At 30.9% G+C, this 22,500-nt stretch overlaps 1 protein-coding gene across 2 annotated transcripts in view; it reads left to right on the top strand.

The window, feature by feature from the left end:
• The window catches only part of LOC100165326 (protein muscleblind), a 179,997-nt gene that overhangs the window by 65,278 nt on the left and 92,219 nt on the right, over positions 1 to 22,500 (top strand). For both annotated transcript variants that reach the window (XM_001952422.5, XM_029485878.1), the window contains exon 2: positions 4,077 to 4,137. The gene's annotated coding sequence lies outside the window, so the exon portion shown is untranslated. The remainder of the gene's footprint in view (positions 1 to 4,076; positions 4,138 to 22,500) is intronic.

The following is a 22,500-nucleotide window of genomic DNA, read 5'->3' as shown; positions in this document are numbered from 1 at the left end:
CTTATGGTATTAAATATTAATATCACATCACGTGATAAAATAAATTCCCACAAAAAATTATAATACATATAAATACGTATAAATACGTATATAAATGCAATAAACATAATATTATATAATATTCACTGTTTACCTATTTAATTTTAATTTATTCATTTCCTAAAAATAATAATTTATTCTGAAAATCGATCTAAACGATAAAATCAACCAGTAGGTATAAAAATATTGCGGGTACCGAGTACATATTTATACTGTTTAAAGCATGTTATATTAGTAAATAATATTATATTATACTCAGGTATCCTATAATATTAACATATTATATTATTGTGCAATATGCAAAAATAATAAATATATGTATAATATAGGATTAATATATAGTTTTATTACTCGAGACTATACGTTTGAATGATTCTTGGAATGGTTTATTCCTGATAGGATTATATCGACAAATTGAATTTCATTCTTCCATTCGAAATAAAATTATTTAAAATTAGTAATAAGGTAAATTAAATAATTATACAAAATATCTGGTTTATTTTTCACACCATTTTATATTTTGATGAAAATATTTTTAAGAGGACGCTACGTATGCATCTGATGTATCTGCATTACTCACGTATGACATACCAAATTTTCTTTCACTAGTTTCAATAGTGTGCTGTTAGTTTAGATATATTAGACTGAATTTACTTATTATAACACTTTTAGGTAAGGAAATTATATTATATTTATATTATGTGCTTAAGCGTCGGATTTTATTCGATATTTTAATAATTTTCAAGCAAGATATAAACATATTTAATTTTTGATATTTCCGCATAAGTTGCCCCATATTTAGCTTGAAAATTAAAAAATTAAAAAATCGTCAGACCTTGTGCACAGATGGTATTCTTACCTAAAAGTTTTATAATTGGTCAATTCACTCTAATATAAAAGTTAATAGCACACTATTTAAAATATTGAACGAAAATTTGCAATGTCCTACGTGCATAAGATGGAGACAACAAACGCATCGTGGGTACGCATCCTCTTAATACGAGTAATATTGAAATTTAAACAAATCAAGGTAATTTGAAGATGTGCGTTTTCTAATCAATTAATAATTTAAAATGAATTAATAAATTATAATATTATGTGCATTCGTTATTGTCAATATCGTTACATACTTATTCACATACAAATATATCTTCAATATAATATATTATAATATATTTGATAATATAATGGATTGTGTATTTCCGTAGGTATTAGCAAACGTAACAAAACAATGTTCATGGTTACCAACTTATAAATTTCCAATCTATAAAATAAAAAAACGAAATTCATTGTTGGTCTTGCTCTTTAAATACACACCAGTCAAAATTAGACTCTCCACCCTTTCTCCGCGTCCTTTGTAAGCCGTTAGGGACTCGATTTATTGCTTTAAATTTTTTATAGAGGGAACTCTTTTTACCTATAAATTGCATTATTTTAAAACTAACCTAACGGGACTCGATTAACCAAACCTTGCTCAGACATGCAGGATAGTACCCAACGTATATAATATTTTATATAAACCTAGACAACCATATATATTACACACTTTTTTATTATTGATTAGTGATTACAAATCATGATAGAACTTAAGATGATGTCAGCTTAGTATTTGTTATCTCTCTCTCTATCACACACGCACAACAGCAAATTTAAAATTCACAAATTAGAGTGAAATTACGTCTTTTAAAAATATGTAAAGGTAAGATTATTATCTACAGCATATCATAGGCATTTTATTATATTTTAATTTTGAAGCGATTTAAGAGAACTTTAAGATGTACAAACGATTTACAATTTTAAAATAATCATTACTCGCTTTAAAATTAAAATACAATAAAACACCTATTAGATGCCCTATATAATAATCTTACCTTTATCTTTTATAAGAAGTCAATTCACTCTAGTTTGAGAAATTTGTATGATTATAATCATTATTGTGAACGTACAATTTGCTATGTTGCCGTGGGTTAGAGAGAGAGAGAAAACAAATATTGCGCTAACATCCTCTTAAGCTTAACAGATCAATAACCAATAATTTAATCCAAATTTTCTCATTAACCCATGACCTTGTGCCCGGCTCTAGTTTCTGTCTACCTACAATCATAGATAGATACATAGATATACAGAAGGATATATAATTGTAATAATGATAGGTGCACCAAGAAAATGTTGTCGCTTTATCCACGCTTAACGGAATAAAAGGTCAGTCGATACTCCACGAGACATACATAATTGTTATAAATTGTAATACCTACTTACCTTTATTATATAAACGTACCTATATATAAGTATTATACTAGTATAATATTATATTATACTCGCGGTGTCCGGTGTGGCACAAAAGCGTCGACCCGGGACAACCGACCGTAAGTGTGCTATAGGTATACACGGCCACAACAATACATATTATTACATTATATACATTGTACAAATTATATAATACGTAATATTATATTAATTTACCCTTTGTACCTAACATCGCACGCCTATAGATGACTGTAAGTCAAATTATTACAATACCTACACATTATTATAGTTTGTTTTTACACAGCTACGTGTACATTATATTATATGTATATTAATTATTATATAAAATTATTACGGGCGTGTATGTACGGCGCAGCTATTATACTAAACATATACATCAAGCGAACGAAATTGAAACGTTTAGGTTGTCACACACTAGTTCGGAGCTGAATCTAACAAAAAAAAAAATGTAATTACATGGTGTACGTACTTTTAAACAGGAATCCGTACTTATAGGTTATAGTTAGAAACCAAATGACGGAATTGGCACAATTTTCCAAGCACATCGCATAGAATCGAATGGAATAATATTTTGACGTGTTTCGATGCGTATTAGTGCGTACATTTTCAAAGCATGTGCTTCCAACCAGGGACTGAAACTTTGATGATTTTTACTGTTCTGGTTCCTGTTTGAAAACTAAAATTTAGTTTTCGGTTCTTAAAAAATAAAAAATTTGTTACCTGTATTGGTTTTATTCTTATGTAAAAAAATTGTAAAGTAAAAGTATCTGTTCCGGTAAGGTTCCGGTTTTTAAATTTATTGAAATTAGGGTTCCGGTTCCCGATTTTCAAAGGGTTTCGGTTCCAAAACCTGTTATTTTCGGTAAGGTTCCAGTCCCTGCTTCCAACTTACAGTTGAACTTTCTGTTATTTACCATAATATACCGTAGACCACGTATCACCGGAAGACAATTGTTTGAAAATAATTTTTATTGCAATGATTATTTAGAAAAATATCGGTTTCCTACTTATTACTCGAGACCAATCGTATCCCGGGTATTTACTTTAAAATTCTGAATTATTTCCTATGTTTAAAAATCCATGTTAAGGGAAAGACAAGTGTCGACATATTAAAAAGTACGAAGATCGATCTCGAATTCACTTCTGAAGAATTTTATGTTTTCATATTATTTCGTTTCATATTACTATTTACTATACCTACAACAGACAGTGCGTGTCGGTAAGACGGGCGAAATGTAGCTATGTTTCTAGACAAAAATACGTTCCATATCGAAAAACTTCGTTTTGTACGCGTATAATACGTTATTGTTGTTCGGTTGGTAACACGCTTCACCTTTTGGACGACAAATAATAATTCAACTCGAATGACCGCGCATTCGATGCACCTCGCACAAAGCACTATTATGATAACGCCAAAGATTATATTTTTCCAACAGCATCGTCGTCGATATCCAAAAAAAAGAAAAGCCTACAGTATAGGTTAGGTGAGAGTGCTAATACATAATATAACAATGTATACATTGTATAAATGAGTAACGCTGCAGTTTGGTCTCTTTCGACGGGGGTCAAGTCGTCGTAGCATAGTTTATAAATATTGTAAAAATAAAATATTCAGCAGGTTATTTTTATTCGAGTACCTACCTGCTTTCCGAAAACTACCTAGTCGGGAATTCGGGATATTGACATTCTTATTACACGTTATTATAAATGTATTTTTGTCACGAACAGTCGAGTGTTATTATATGAACGATGATTTATGTTATTTTCAGATAAGCCCCGAAAACCGCGTGTGGTGGTCATCTTTGTCGCCTTCACTCGTCTTTACTGCAGGTAAAAATACACTTTAATTCATAAACTAGCTATATATACGTATAATATAATATGTATGTGTGTGTGTATGTGTATACATTCGACATTGTACTTTTATTACAATATATTACAATATATTATTATTACTATGTTTTTTTTTGTACCTTGGTCTACCGGACACCACACGACTCCGTGTTTGTATGCTATTATTGTGTCTGCCGACAACCGAAACGAATTGAAATCCCTCAGTTTTGTATTCACTCTACAGTGGCAGTGTACTGTTACAGTGTTACTGCTTCCGCACCTAGTTCGGTCGGTAGTATATAATTATTTGTAGTTTATACCTAAAATTTAAATCTAATATTTCCTCGTTTAGTCTGCCGCTAGTAAGCGCGTACCAATGTACCATCCGCGGTAGCTGCAGCGGACGCATTTTTTTTTGTTCCACGCGTATACGGCGCACCGGTGGTTTTAAAATTTGAGCAGGCCAATTTTTCTTCATCATACATGTAATATTTGATTATGATTGTGGTCAAAGTATTATCTATATTTATAATAATTTCATGAATTAAGAAATCGAAAAGTTAGAAATAGATTTGTCACAATACATATAGGTGATGAAATAAAAATGAAATGATTATTGCTTACTGCTTATTCAAATACTGAATCAGTATGAATAATAATAATATCAATATTTTTTTTATTAATTGTTAGGTTAGGTTAATGCTTCAACAACGGCAGTCATTAGCCTACTTTTAGATTATATATATTATATTATAAGTTTATAAGTAAAACAAAATACAATTTTTACACTTAAGTTTATATTATGGAATAATAAATATGATATTGCTTCCGTGTTTTCTTTGTTAAGTGCGTATTGGAATGAGGTTGGGTTAATAAAGACTTTTCGTGATTCGATGTGTTTTGGACATTAGGCCACAATATGATTGATCGTAAGGTATTCCTTACGTGTGTCACATTATATGTTGGGCCGGTTCTTTGCGGAGATGAGAAATACGAGTGGGTTAAATGCATTGATACTATATTCTGACTAGGTAGATTATTATTATATCGATCTCTTTTTTTTTTAAATAATGGGAAATTTCCATTTTTCTCATGGTTGATTTTATATTTTTTAAATTTATTTGAAGGTAGTGCATTATTCCAATTGTTCAGCTTTGCTTCCTTTGTTTTGTGGTTGATAGTATTGAGTGTATCTGATAAAATGGTTGGGTTTATTTGTATAGAGTATTGGTGGGCTTCGTTTGCAACTAAGTTATATCAATAATATACATCTATCAAAAATAAAATAATAACATACATTACTTTCATGTATAATAATATTATATTATATTATACGCATTATGCTTATCATAATATATTTTAATTTTTATGCATCGGAGCCATGGGTGCCTTTGAATTCTATATCATGACAGGCCAATAAAATTTACTTATCAGTGGGTAGTTGTTTAGTGAAGCAGTCAAACCTGCAAGATACTGTGTGGTATCGATTTTAATTAATTTTGTTGATTCAAATTATATATTTCACCAATTTTGGTCACTATTGTTTTTTACTTTGGTTCAAAATTATAGTGTTAAAACCATCTGCATGTCCGCATAATGCTTGAAGCACTTTCCGCGGAGAATTTCAAAAAGTTACGATCATAATATTATATCATTGATCGACCGATTTGAGAACGTTCCTATAAATTATAAATATATGCATATTATACTCGTTATTAATATCATCATTATTGTTATTATTATTATTATACATCCTTGAAATTTCCCAATAATATTATTATTCTATTATATTATACGCTGCGAATACCAAAGTACACGTAATTAATATATAATGAGGTCTCCATGCAGACACGCACTTGGTGTAGGTACTAGGTACCTATGTTATATAATAAAATATCGTGTATTTGTACATAACACCTATGTATACAATATGTATAATATTATCAAAACCACGATGTTTTACGAACGGTAAAATAGGTTAGCAATACACAAAGAATATTATATTGTCGTATGTCTGCGGGATAAAGGAACGCGAACGACCGGATAAACACTGCGTGAGCGTCTCGAAAAAATCAAAATATTCGAGGAAACGCACACTTTATCCCCGACGCAGCCCAGAGACAGAGATATCCGGGCGATTATACTATACCCATAGGTATATACCATACGTATATTATATTATATATATGTAAAAAAAAATAGAGGAAGTCTCCGTGTGTTGTTACATTATATTTATTTTTTTTTTGCTCCCCCGCGGATAAATCAAATAATATATATACGACGTGTCAGCATTGTATCGTATTCTACACGACGTTATTCTTTTCCTCCGTCATAAACGTTGAAAATATTTACCATCGTGAAGTACCTATATAATATATATGTTCAATATTCCGTTGTGAATACGCGTGTTTCTTCGTACGAACATAATAATTAATAAAAATATTGTTTTATTACTGATCAAAACGTTCGTATATATGTAGGTGATATACTTATCGAAACACACGGCATCGGTCAACGAATTGGGATTTTTCTTCTCTATATCCTGCGGGAATCGAGAGTTTTTTTTCATTATTATTAAACCGCATGTCGGGTTCCATGAGTTAGGTTGATAATTGAAAAATAATAAAATTAACCTTTACCATATGGTAGCTATTGTTATAATATGACGTGGTCTTCAATATCCGATTAATAATTCCATATTTTATAATAACCTTAAGCATAATAATGATTTTATTCCCGGCCAACAGACTTTTATTTAATCTTCGCAATTATTGTCGTGTACAAGTTTTCGGGTGGGCTATGAAATTATATTCTGATATCGGAAATTGATTTATAGACCGTAACCAGCTGCAATATATATAGCTGGGGGAAAAATAAATTATGTTCGGTCATTTTAAATTGTTACCAAAAATATGTTTAACCTATATATATATTATATTATGTACACTGCACACGGTGAATGAGAGCGAGAGGAAGTGTGTGCGTGTGTGCGTGTGTAAGAGAGAGAGAATGATAGAGTGATGAGTATATTATTATATTATTGTTTATTGTCATTGTTGTACAACTAAACGAAAATATTGTCGACAAAGTTTATTATTATTTGTATTTTATTTATATTGGAAACGAAGAAACTGTATTATATTCTATCCCTGCGCACTCAAACATGGTTTTCATTTGAAGTTATTATAGAAGGATATTTCCCCTTTCCCCACCATTCACCCCTGCGAATTTTGCAACTTACAGATTTCTAGAAAACAACTTAAACTAATTATTTAAGATCGGAGTACCGTGAAATCTTTTATTCAGTTTACTCTACCCGAGTGTATATTATATATTATTATATCTCATATATATAATATTGTTTATGCGGCTGTATGCACTCACATCAGAGGACTGTGTAATGAGCGTTTAATATTTGAGTGTTTAAATAAAGCTAGCATACTCTGATCCATTGAATAAATACGAAAAATTGTATTTTTAATCAGTCACTTGCCGTTTAACGATATGATACGAAAATTAATTACATGATTAATATTATTTACACACGCAAAATGGTATTTCGTTTTTTCCGTTATTATATGCGTAGGCATATTTATAATATTATAATGTTATTATTATTTCACCGCAACGTACATCATATAATATAATTATTATTGGTCACCGATTGTTTTCGATTTGTCCGTTCAAGATGTGAAAAATACACTAAATTTGATTGCCAGCCTCAGACACCAATATTATGCGTAAAATTAATAATCTATAGTTGGATCTTAAATTCCGAAAATGTCATTATTTGGGTCCCGGCCTATTTTCTCGAGTACCTACATCTCTAGGTCTAGCGCTCCAAAATATCGGCGTTATCCATCAAGTATAATATATTAACATTTCCAGCTATTATATTATAATAGTTGGAAATGCTAGATTTTTAGTTTAAATTATTTTTATTTCAATTCATTATTCAGGTATTATGTAAATTATAGCGCAGATGTATCGTGGATAACGGCAGCAAATTTCAGTGGTAGATTTTATATTATGCTATAAATTTGTTGTATTCAAATAATATGATAATGTAGTATAAAAATATTAATAACATATTAAAATAACACCATGGTCACACTTTATTTAAATCTCTATCAAACGTTCGTTTCACGCATATAATTAATTGCTAGAAAAAAAAAGTGTGAAAGTTTTATTATACACCAGTCATTATAAGACAACGTTAGTTTCAATTATTTAATTGGGTGTATATTATGTGTATGTAACGAGACAGTTTGGGGTGTGCCGCATAATGGGGTGGAGATCGGTCATAGACGGGAAAAACGCAGCCCTCTAAACAAACGCCTCGAAAATCGTTTGTGCATAATATTATATAAGATAGTGAGGAGTATCAAAATAATTGTATTATTAAGTGTAATGTAACTAATGTCAAAACGATGCTCGGAGACATAGGAAACCTTCATAGTGTTTGGTTTCATAATTTAATTTTCGGGTTTAGATTGTCGATTTTGTTTCTTAAACTTATACAGTTAAAATAATTCCTTGTATATTTTTAGTCCATACTAATAGCATTAAAAGTACAAAATTGGTATTCAAAATTAGGATGTATCAAAGAATTCATATAAAACCCAATATTATATAAACCATTCACCATTACCATTCACCAAAACATCAAAATCTAATATCGCCTAAGACCTGTTTTGATTTTGGTACACAGAGATAATTAAATATATATAAAGGTTCCGTTCAGGTTCCGGTTTCTGAATTATCGGTAATCTTGATTACGGTGCAAATAGCCTCGAATTCGTATAGCATGTGCAAAAAGCTCTTTGTTGAGGATAAAAATAATTCACTGGCGTATTAGTTCACTTCACACAGTATGTCGAAAACGGTCTTCAGCGGTTCAGCCTTAGAATTGTACATATTATAAACGTAGCACTCTGAATGTACGACTTGCAGCGTATTTGTGTCCGTCTTCATCGTCTTTTTGTATATCTCGGCCGTTGAAATTTAGTGATCGAAATGTTTTAAGCATATAATATTAACAGATGGACACATCTCATGATATTGAGTAATTCATTGCGACAATATAATAACTATAATATACTATAATATTAATATATCATACGTGCGGTAGTCCCTAAAAACGATCTGTCCGCCTCTTCCGCCCTCCTAATGGAATAAAACCAAAAGGGTTAATTCTACCTACCCTTTATTATACGACATACCCGGGCTACGGTCATAATATTATAAAATCACTAAAAAGAAATTGTTTATTAGCTGTGAAATTTCAATCATACTGTCCTATCTTCATGTAATTTTGTTAGTTGAAAATTCATGATTTTCAAAAGTGGGGCCATTCTCATAATCTCCATGACACGTGTGATCTATACGGCGCGCACTTGCCCACTCATATTCTCGAAACTATAAAATATCAAAATATATTTTATACCTATATAAGCTGTTCGTATACGATGAGTTGTACCTCGACCGTAAGGATAAATACTGATATGTGTCCTTCAAATCGAGGATTTTGGTATACTAAACGATATAGGTCGATAGTCGATACGGTATATAATTCTCAGATCCACGAGTGGTACGACATTGCCTGTTGTAAAATGTATATAATATAATATACGTCATTATACAAAACCACGTAAATCCTCTCTAATCACTGCAGGACCTACTTATGAAAAAAATTATTCTGAAAGACCTAAACAATAGTCACTAAGTAACAACTAAAAAAAAAAAAAAAAAACGGGCGACGGTGCCGTGACAGGCTTACACAATGCGTAAGCAATAATGATATTATTCGTGTCGTATTATTCCAACCCGAATCCGTTACTCAATTATTATTATTATCGTCGTCGTCGTCGTTGTTCGATATACAGAGTTCGTGTAAGTTCACTGTTGTACCTATCTGTACACGCGCACATCACGTTGTAAATTTCGTTCGAATTTATTGTCGCTATAATATATTGTAACAAATTGTGAACACTGAAAATAAAAACCGAATAAAAAAATGTATAATAATATTGTACCGCGCGTAATGCCGTTTTTGGTCCTGTGGATCACGCCCATTCACCCCCTCCAACCTACCAACGGCGCATGCAAACTGCGGTTCAAAGGACACGGCAATAACAATTTGATATTATTATTATTATTATTGCAAAACGGCTAGGCCAGCACGTACTTTTTGTCGGTAATGCCGTTTGAATTCGTTAACGTTTTCTCGTGAGCTCGCGCTGCGTTTGGCCGTTCTTATAGTCGGCAGTACTCTAAACGAATGGTAATTTCCGCGAACTACACTTCATATTATTACTACAATACACAAGTGTGTTCGAGTCTTGAATTAAAGAGACATTGAAATAAATCGATTTTAAACGGCACACCGAACGATTTTACTGACGTACACAATAATATTATGATTATTGTATATACGCATAATTACAAAATATAATAATAATAATATTATTTATTTGAAATTTGAATGATACAAAAATTAAAAAAGATATATATGAAACAACCCGTCCTCGACATAATTATATTTATTATGTACCTATCGATTCGACATTAAACCTATACCTATATATTATTATATATCGATTGCCGTCGAATTCGCCTGTTTTCGCCTGTTTTATTATTCATTATACGTCTCATCCCGGTGTACAGCGCTCGCCTGCCCATCACCCATTATGTAGATTGAGATTATCGGTTGTATAGAAATCCGTTTCTTATAATTTAAAATGTCTGGAAAGCGAGTTGACACGCGAGGTCACGGAAATGCTGAAGTTTTAGTCAGTTTTTATCGAATTTGTGTTGGGAAAATGCAAAAAGGTCACAAAGTTGATGTGTGTGAATACGTTAAGTTGTCCCTCCCGTTGTCCAACCACATATGTTACTGACTGGACAAATTGTAAGTATAACCAATTTTGTGGTTTGTGCAAAATTATGGGGGGGGGAGGGGTATAAATACTTCATTAACTTAAATACATATTAATTTGAAAATATTTGATTTCCCGTTTACATTAAAATATTGTTCATACATGTGTTTAGATTTGGAAAAAAAAGTCGCATAAGTGGCGGGGCGAATGGCTATTGCGAAAATACAGGGCTGCAGGGAGAGAGTTATACTTACTATTTTTACCTAATTAGGTAAAGTTATTCTAAAATAAATGTTAACTTGATTAAGCTTTTAAGTTACTATTCAATGTTAATGAAAAAGTAACATAAATTAAATAATTAGTTAAAAGTTTATGTATATTTTTTTTAAACTCAATCAAAAACGAAATTAAGCAAATTTGCATTATTTTATAGTTTCCATCACAAACAAAATCTTGCATTAATTCTATATACAAATTCGCTACATGACATTGAATTAATTTTGAGTAGGTACCTAAGAAAATACTTTCCTACGTAGCGGGTTAAATTTTAGTAGTAAATCAACTTTATTGAGTAATTTTGTCATCACATTAAAATTAAGTTTACGCCACGAACGGTAATAATTAACTCATCACGAAACCGAGTTATAGTTGTATTAGTTATAGTAGATCGTAGAAGTAAAAGTCGTTGAAAAATAAAATAACTTTCAACGAAAGAACCTATATTTTGTAATAGGTAATTACATTTACTCAATAGAAAGCGTCCATCCTTGCAGAAAAGTGTTTTCAACCGTTAGATCATACGACTGTTAAAATAGCTATACAATATAATATATTTTTAATCAGAATAAACGGCAGTGCAGCTATGGCTTAACGCCATAAAAAAAATAATAATTTGAGTTAATTAAGTTAAGTCGACGGCAATAAAGTTTATTTATAAATTAATATTTAACAAACAATATATTATTATTTAACTCTAAAAGTTTAAATTTCAAAATACGCAGAAAAATATTAACTCAACCGAGTTAAAAAGAAGTTCATTATTTTGTTTTTTTTAATTAACACCTGGGGCATAGTGATTATACTACTTTGAATTTTTTTTTAATAGTAACTAAACATTTTATAAACAATGCATTCTACTATTATTTTTTATTACAAACTAACTGCATATTTGTAGCAGGCTATGCCAATTATTATTACATACATTTGTGCCAATTCAATTATTAAATCACGGAATATGTAAATTTGTTTATTTTAAAATCATTGTGTACAGTGTGAATAAATAAAAAATAATATTAGTTTAATAGTTCAAACTATTCATATATTATATAAAATGTGTTTGACTTTACGTATTATTTTTCAAATCAACTATATAGGCCAAGATGGATATAACTTCAACTACGTGGTTAAGTTTTTAAGTTTATTAGACAATTAACTAATTATACCTATATAGTATAGCCAATTCAAAAAGTTGAAATGTTAACTTTTTAACTATTTAGTTGTAGATGTCCATTTTTGGATAGTTTTAGATATCTATCAGAGACCTAATATGTAGATATAAGTGTGCACTTCGATCGACAACGTTCGGATTGCCGACGAGTCGTCGGGAACGAGTGGTGGAAAAAAGGGGAAAATTTATCGTCACGCTTATTGCGGAATCCCTTTGGACGGCCGTGTACACGCTGATATTAAAATATTATTTGTTATTAATATTATTGTCAGGTATATATGCGTAAGAGTAAGATATATAATTTTATTTTTTTACATGTCACACGGGCGCGGCCTCTTTGCGCACACTTGCTCGTATTTTTTTATAAAATAAAAAACCGCGTGATCAATATAATATGTACGCGTGTGGTGCGCCGCAGCTGCAAGTGGCGCCGATCTATATGTACAACTATAATATGTATTATGTACAACTATATCGTTTAATACGAATTAAATGTTATTATTTCTTCGGTTATTTTTCCACGAACCACTTTCGTATCTGACGTTTTTATTTACATTTTGTCTACCCCGGCCTCCATAATGTAATAACTAATATCATATTGTACATAATATTATTACATCGGATGTGCATTCAGCGATTTTTTGGACCAACAATACTGCACCAGTCGTCTGTCTAACTCTATTCTCTCGTCTCGAATCCGGCGCGGGTTGTTTATATTTATTATTATTGTTATTATTATTGTTAAGCGGACCGATGCAATAAAATCTAATCGCACACATGCGTACAATAAAACATAATATTTCGAAGGCGCACACGATAAGTACCTAGCTATACACAAACAAAATAACATAATAATATATTACTTTTGTCATATATATAATATTATTGTATATATTATGATGTCATTATCAGCTGTAATAGTAATAATAACATACAGGGTGATTCCGATTTGTTATTTTAACGTGGAATTTTTAATAGTGCTTACAGAACCATAATATATGTTTTCAAATTCTTAGATTTATTCATTATCACAAATATTCTGTGGCTATACAAATTTTTTTTCTTCAAATTTGATTCCCCCTTTTGTTTTTGGAAATTAATAAACAGATGCTTTTTATGTAAATTTCGATGTATCTATAAATCGAAATTCAAAAGGGAATAGGTACCTATAGTTTTAGTGTCATTCAACTTTTTGTACTTTTGTAAAACTATAGTATATCATTACATTTCAATAACATAGAATCTACTCGTTCTGATTTAATGAAAGATACTTCGAAAAATAATAATTTGCATAGTAAAAAAAGATTGGTTCTCATTTGAAAAAAGTGGTATTCTTAAGTGGTCTTAAAATATATTACGGCCTTTAAGTATGTACTTGGAATTTGAATAAATTCATTATTATAAAGGGAAAAAAGGGGCGAGTCCGCACGGTGAAACATCCTGTATAATATTAATATATATTATAATATCGTATTGTATCGTGTCCTATCGCTGTACTCGCGTGCGTATAATATTATCGTGTGTCATCGGTCTGTCCGTGTGATAGAAATCTGACGCGAAACAGTTTTCGAATAAATTCTACGGCAGAGCTGTTGCCGTAGTTCATCCGACTACAGTCAGATTCCTCTGTACAGACGAGAGAAGTAAAAAAAAAGTTATCCAATCTGTATAATATAATGTTATTACACATCTAAATTTTAACGACAAACATCTGCGCCCGTCTAGATCATGTTTAAGATGTCATGATGCGTGTGACCTACTATTATTATATTATTATTGTAGCCACTCCAATACCGTCGTTTTTTTTTTTTTTATTAGAAATAAGCCTCGGCAGTGATGGCCATTTGCTGACATTTGAGAACACATTTTTACAGAATAATTATTATTACAATAATTTTTGATTTTACATATTATTATGTTAATTGTATACAATAAATTTTAAATTTGTATTTCGAATCCGTCGTCGTTCGTCCACAAATCGATGATAAATTCACGATCACCAAAACTCGGTGTTATAATATTTCGTTGTGTATTTATTTATTATAGAGACCCGGTGTCGCGGTAAATCGACGGCTGAAAAGCCAAAAGTTAGACAAGTGTTTTCGTAAGAATATCGTTTCGATTTCATTATTGCAGGGGACGTTTTTAACGTCACGGCAAATTATTTGCAACAACTATTTTTAAAATGTTTGTCTATTCACGGTTTACAGTCGCACGTATTTTTTAGTGCAAAAATATAATCGTAAAAAATATATAAACGGATGCATGTATAATGTACATTAAAAAATAATAATATTTACCTCGGGATCGAACTATACAACCATTTTTGGGCTTTTTACATAATAATATATATAATTTGGCGTAGTTACCGCGAATGTGTTATTATTACTAAATTTCAAATATTTTTAGAATGTTGATGTTTGTAATTTAACTGAAGGTACTTGCCATGAGTGGATAGTTTTTAAAATAAAATCATAATTCATTAGGAATTAAAAAAAAAAATAAGAAATCTTAGATCGCTTTCCTGTAAAATCTTACGGTTTTCTAATAAATTCTTAACTATCAATATAATAATATATACCTATTACCTTCCTACATAATAGTATGTATAAAATATATTATAATATAGCAAGTATATACTCGAATGTAGACTATTATATATATTATTATTTTTCACTTTGTTCGTCAAGTATTCGCGTAGACACCTTTACATGTTACTATATATATATATTTCGACGTTTAAGAGTTTTACTTTTAGCAGCGATTTTTAAATACTTTTTTATACGTTATTCTGTTTATTATATATACAGTGTTTGTATTCAAAAACACACTGTGAATATAATATGCGATAAATACATAACAATATATTTTATCGAATTCCATATAATGCGTTTCCATTGTTCTCCTACAGTAGGTACCAATATACGTGCGCTGTATTTTGATTTTGGGTGCGTTTAATGCGAAGAAAGTAGGTAGCATTAATATAATATTATAAAACCATGAAATATTAAAATACTCTAATCGCTGTAGAGCAGTGGCGTGACTCGACTCGGACAGAGTGACAGACACTCGAGGATTTTTTTTTTTAATTGTGTACACGTTAATCCTGCCCTCGAAGTGTGTAAGTATACTGATATAATATGATGTGGTCCGTCATAGTTGATCATACGCAATGCATATTTTATTATTACACACGTAGGTACGATATATAATAATACAATATAATGTCCGTTTAACTGGAATCCCTGAATAATTGTCTAGGCTTACAAAATGTATTGTATAGTCTGAATTCTGAAGTGATATTGCATATAGTATTATATCGAATAAATCATTTTTAAATGAACATTATCATTGTTCTGTTTATATTCGGGGTACACCTTGACAGGAAAAAAAATATACTTAATTGTGTACAGTGAAATTCGATATTAATATGTTACAAATATATACTTTTCTTTTTCCAAAATCATAAGAACCTACACAGGCAATATTATTAATGTAGGCTTTGAAATTTCTAACACCACTACGTCGTGCAATTATTTAATTGATACCAAGAGTACATTATCTGCAATAATATTGCTCGGAAAACTTGTGTATAGGTATATCATAGTCAAATGGAACTGCATTAAACTCGATGGGGTTTCAAAAACATTTCGAGCCATGGAAAGACCGCAGTTCTTCGACAGTGTGCATAACGCGTGCTTTGTGAAACACACATTCGATATTATATTATATTATATAGTCATACTCATATAACATAATTTAAGTATATATTTTACAAGCACTGCACCGAAGGAGCGCTGTGCCCCCTTTTTTCCCCTTCCTGCCATAGGGGTCTGGCTTCATAATATGGCGTTTGCGTGCGTATAATAATATCGCGACTGTATAGTATGTACCTACAACTATTATTAATATTATTATTTTAATGGTTATTATAATAATATTATTATACATTTTTAATAATTAGATCAATATCGGCCCGGGCTTAAATGTGCAAGCGCACTGCCCGTCAACAATAAAATAATTATTATCGTTCGGACGGCGCAGCCCCCCGGGATAATGAAGCAAGTATATTATAGGTACATATATAATGTTGTGTATACCTATACCTACTAACTACGAACATCGCGTGAGAGTTTGACGATAACCGTCGGTTCTCTATACACAAATATCGTACCATATATTATATTATAGGTAGATCATTTTATATAAAAATACAAAATATCCAAATCCATATGTGTGTGTGTTTGTGTGTGTTATACCAGCCCGCAAAAAAAATGGACCTTAAAAATAAATCTTGCTCTACATGATCGACATGTAATTGGTTTATTATTATCGAAATATTAAAATTATCAATTTCAGTAAGTTATAATTATAAGGCAGCATAATATTATTCATAAAGTTTATATTCATAAGTGATAAATTCTCCTAATATACCTAACACGCCCACTTGGGTTAAATATATTATATATTTTTGTAAATTATATTGGGCTCACTGCCCGTACTAAATAAATAAATAAATATCCTCACGAATAATTTTTCTCTTTGGTCATCAATGATTTAAGTATACTTTTTTTTATAAAGTACAATACCGCGGACACAATATTATATAAAGTGCCAGGCCGACCCTTGTTGTGCAGCTTACGAGTATTTCTAATTTAACCTATAAACATCATATCATAATAAACTACATTTAATGTAGTTTAAGTTTGAGGCTACTATTATAATACATAGGATGTTTGTAGATATATTATATATATATTAAATAGTCTTGCAGAGGTTTGTTTTTATCATAACTGCATTATATTATGCAAGCCCGGATTAAGACATTTCGAGGCCCAGGGGCCAAAGTTTTAAAAGAGGCCCCTGTACGAAAAAAAAATAATAATAGCTTGTTCGTATGTTTATAATGTATATATTATTTAATGTTAGGTAGGTACCTGTTATAATAAATATATATAGATAATATCTATTAGATATTAGGTACTTGGAAATAAATAATGTATCATTTATTTATAAATTATAATGTATAAGCTTTCTTCTTCGCTAAATAATCATCGATTTTTTTAAGGTGATTTATGCAGTTTTATAGCCTATAACGAAAAAAGTAATGAACAAGTCTGAGGCTCTTTTATAAATTCGAACTATTGAGGCCCGGGGGCCATGGCCCCCTCTGGACCCCCCCCCCTTAATCCGAGCTTGATATTATGTTGACACAAGGTTTGATTCGCAGTACGTTTCGAAAAATTAATAATATTATCGACCGAGCTTGACTGATTCAGACGAATCGTTGAATATGTGTGCATGATAATTATTGCGCACGCAGAGGAGTAGTTGACTGCGGGTATTTTGCTTTTTATTAAATAAAACTTTTAAAAAACTGTATAGTGTATATAATATATATTAATTGATTAATTAATTGTATACTATTATACGTGGTTCGTATTATACCTACCTGTATACCTAATAGGTGTACCCGATGCGCGTGTAATATCCCTGAACTGCTAAAGTGATATAGAATGGATTACAATATAATATTATATTGTGCGTGTCTCGGCCAGAATAAAATAAAAAAATTAAATATCTGTCACTAAAAAAAAATAATATAATTTATTAAACGCGAGTTACGCTCGCAGAAAAAGTCGTCGCCGAAGTTTTTCCGACGTATTACGTTTTTTATATAAGCTACCTATAATAACATAGGTACCCATATAGGCGCGCACATCGCAGACAAAATTATCGATTCGGTATTTTATTGTTATATGAAGCACATTTATTATATTTATTATATGTATGTAATGATAACGTTATTATTTCATGTTGTATATCGATCGCCATATGTTTAGAGTTGTATATAATATATACACACTGTACAGGGTGATCAGTTTTCACGGTTACACTCATTTTGTAAGAGTAGGTAGGTTTAAATTAATTTCATAGTTGTTTAGGTTTTTGAATTTTTAATGACAACCCGAATTTATAACTACTTAATCAGATGCAGAATACTTTTCTAAAAAATTAGTTGGGTGTATTGGATAAATAGTTTTTTTTATTTTTGGCAAGCGGCGTTTAAAGTTTGGAAAAGCGTATATCAAAATGGTAAGGTTTATAACCCCAAAAAGTTCTTGTGCTCCACAGTTATTTGTATTATTCGATATTAAGGCATCAACACTTTTAGAATTCTTAGTTTTTCTTTTTAAAATGCCTATATATGTTGTCATTAAACAAAATATAGTAAACATAAAAAATGGCTATATGATAAACAATTGTTAACTGTTAAACATTTTGGTTTTTTATAAAAAAGTAATGTTTAATATTACTATGAATAAAATGGAGACAGTGTAGCTGTGTAAATGCATCACTCCGTATAGTATAATATTGTATATAACGCCGCTGTAGACGCCAAGCGCGAGCATAAATCGTTTTGTTTCGTTATTTTTAATAACGCACGCGAGACGAAAAGTTTTCTTTATTTATAGCGCCGATCCTATATATAATAATAATAATAATAATAATAATAATAATAATAATGTTCTATAACCCTATATATATATTTATATATATCTACACTTGTGCAGTTGTACGTATGTGTGCGAGATAACCGACGCTGCAGAGTGTGTCGCGTCTTCTTTCCCGCGTGGGCGAGATGGTTATGCAGTAGGTATAGCTTTTTAGTTTTTACGGGTTCCTAGTGTCTATAACATCGTTTGTCCGGAAAAGTTTTTTTTGTTTTCTGTTCACCACGGTGGTTGTTTTTTATAGCCAACTCTCTTTTGATGTCCACCTCGCTATATTATTTTTACGCTCACCAGAGACACACACACACACACACACACACACACACATATATATATAATGTATATTGTACGCGTATATAAGTATTATATCTCGTGACCGCGCTTGTGGTGTGGTTATAGTCTGATAACGTTGGGATTTGAAAAGAAAACGAAAACTTTACAAAGCATTATTTAATATATAGGTACACACACACAGACACACACACACACATTAGTCGATTCTTGTTTTTCGCGCGCGAAACACCACTGAGGTGTGGTGTTTTATTTTAAGTTTTTGTCGTCGTCATCCGCTGCAGAGGTATAATAAAGAGGGATATAGATAGAATAATACGCGTACGGTATCCTCGTATATATATATTATGCACCTAGTCGAGCAGAGGTTAAGTACATTATACAGTATATATATTACCTATACATTACCGAAAATATAAGAACCGCAACATCTTGTGTGGTTTTCGGCTACTTTCCCACCCGCCAACTGCACCCACCGACTCACTTTTCACGCACTATACATATACCTACCTACCGTATTGTAGGTACCACGCGGTAGGACATATAATAATAATAATAATAATAATAATAATATTATACGCAGCGGGTGTATCGTGTGTGTATATATATATTATATTCATATACGACGTGCGTAAAATATGTTAGTGAAATCTATGTGTTCTACGGAACGAGCAGCGGTCATCCCGTAATACATAATATTATTATATTTATAGGTACACGGGACTATACTATGTGAGTATATGGTTCTTCTTGGCATATTATAATATATATATATATTTTAATTTACCAACTCAGCGGGTCGACAGGTACTGTTTTATATATTTTAATATAAAATGTAATATAATATTATGTTTTGCGACTGGATAATAAATACTATTATGGCGTTTTGCGGTTTGGGTTATGCACGATGGGGACGCGATGATTTTGTATTTTTTGATATTTGTCAATTAGATAAGTCTTGTTTTTCGGTGTAGGGTCGTGGTGTATCGTGTATACTTTTATTTTTTATTTTTTTGGTGAATGATTATAAATAATATTATGAAGATGCATCAGCTTTTGAGGAAAATTTAACAAAATTAATAATTTGTTCAAATATATTTTTTAATTCATCTCTTGTTACTCCCATGGACCGCAACTGTTAGACGGAATCAAAAAACTAATTGTAAAACAAGTTTAAAGGGTTTTCACCTTTGTGCAGTGAACAGTACAAACTGTTTTTAAATTTATAACGAAAAAAAAAACCATTATTATTTAACACATAACTTAACCAATATGGTTCGAATGTGTAAGCCACTTGGGTATATAACATAGTCTCATAGCCCATAGGTAATTGTTTTAATTATCCGAGTTTCTAACAAAAAACTCGGCTCTTTGTAGTATACATAAATAATAACCATGTTTAGTTAATAATAAATAACAATCAAGTATTTTGAATTATAGCAATAAAATGTGTTTGTTTAAATAATTATTTAGAAAAAATATATTTTATATTTTGTTCCTAAATGTAAAAACATGAAGTATCTATATCTATAATATTGGACCTATATTTTCTAAAATGTTGAATATTGTATTTGGAGTAAACATTAATGTTTTTTTTTTGTATTAGACAATTTCCGTAGGTACCAATAAAATGACTTTTCCAAACACTTTATGAATATTTTCGGGGTTGTTGGATGAGTAGGAATACAATTTAATTTCTTTCGGTTATCAGAATAGCGACGATTATTATATTATTGAAAAAAAGTATCAGTAGGTAAAAATAAATTGCAAATATACATCTGTCACCAATAATAAAATAAACTGCTGCAGTTCAACGAGAAATGTTGTGGAAAATTTACATATGTGATTATAATATTATTATACCCACTTGCCACCTACCTACCTGCAGCAGCGGTCCACCTTCATACGTATAATATGTGTTTTATTATAACATGTACAACCGAATACACGTATACAGTAGTAGCCAGTACAATATAACATAATAATAATAATAATTTTATGAAGATCATATTATTATTAGATGCTATATATATACATATATGCGAACATTATTAAATTTACATAATATATAATGTTAGTTTATTCTTTGATTCGCGTAAAATGTTATCGTTAAGCCCATACGACGGTATATCATTATTATTATTATTATTATTATTCATATACGCGTAGTATATATAATCATACGTATAATACTGTAACAGCTGCGTTGTACACGAAACAATATCTTTTCCGCGTGCAATCCCTCGTATACGTTTCGCACCGCCACCACCGCAGCCCTCGGTTGTCGTTTCGTCGTAAATATAATATTCAAATGAAATCGCCGTGTATACCGGGTGTTTCTGAATGACATGACATAATAATATCTAAATGAAATTTCAGAGTAATTTGTCCAGACCCACTCTGTATATTATGATATGTACGCATTTTGTGAGTACCCGTATAGTTCCCGGTGCTCCCATTTTACAGGTGACGGTATTCGAAACGCCGGTCCTTACCTTAGTACGAGTAAAGGTATCAATATAGCATATTTACTGGTGGAGGGGGGGAGGAAGAGACACAGAATTCCTATGTCCACGCTCATTGCTACAAGTTTTGAGTTCTACTTTCGTTGGGTGACTAAAACCATATTACCTATACTATAATATTACCAACCTAGGTATCTATAAAATAATCATATTATATGATTTGCAGTTCGAATACAAATTATAAAGATTATACACATTCATTACCTGCTTGAAGGAAAACTAGTAAAAAAGTACGTTTTATATTTTAGACAAAAACAAAACATTTATTTAACAACACATTGATTGAATTATATAATATGCCTTATACTATGATCTTTTGGAGTTCTTTTACGCTTATAGTATAACAATAGTATTATACAGTTTCAAAAACCATTTCTGTAATATTGGAAAAAAAAAATCTAAATTCGTCTCAGTCCACGCGGGTAGGTTATAATATTACATCGACCGGTCGACCAATACAATTTACTACCTACCAACAATATAATATTGTATACATCTACATTCTACAAAATATATAGCATAATACTGTGACTAGGTACGAAAAATCCCACGGCACCAACACGTCATAAGCTCGCGAACAATCATAATTCATACAATATTTTCAGGGATTTATATAGCGATCGTCGGGATGTTGATTATGAATGATTACGAAACTTTTCTCCCAGCGAAGCGAATAACGCGCATGAGCTATGATTGCACGGGGG

This window comes from Acyrthosiphon pisum, chromosome X, assembly GCF_005508785.2.
Source record: "Acyrthosiphon pisum isolate AL4f chromosome X, pea_aphid_22Mar2018_4r6ur, whole genome shotgun sequence".
Taxonomy (NCBI): domain Eukaryota; kingdom Metazoa; phylum Arthropoda; class Insecta; order Hemiptera; family Aphididae; genus Acyrthosiphon; species Acyrthosiphon pisum.
Note: the sequence above shows the minus strand (reverse complement) of the source record. Positions and strands in the feature narration are given on the sequence as shown.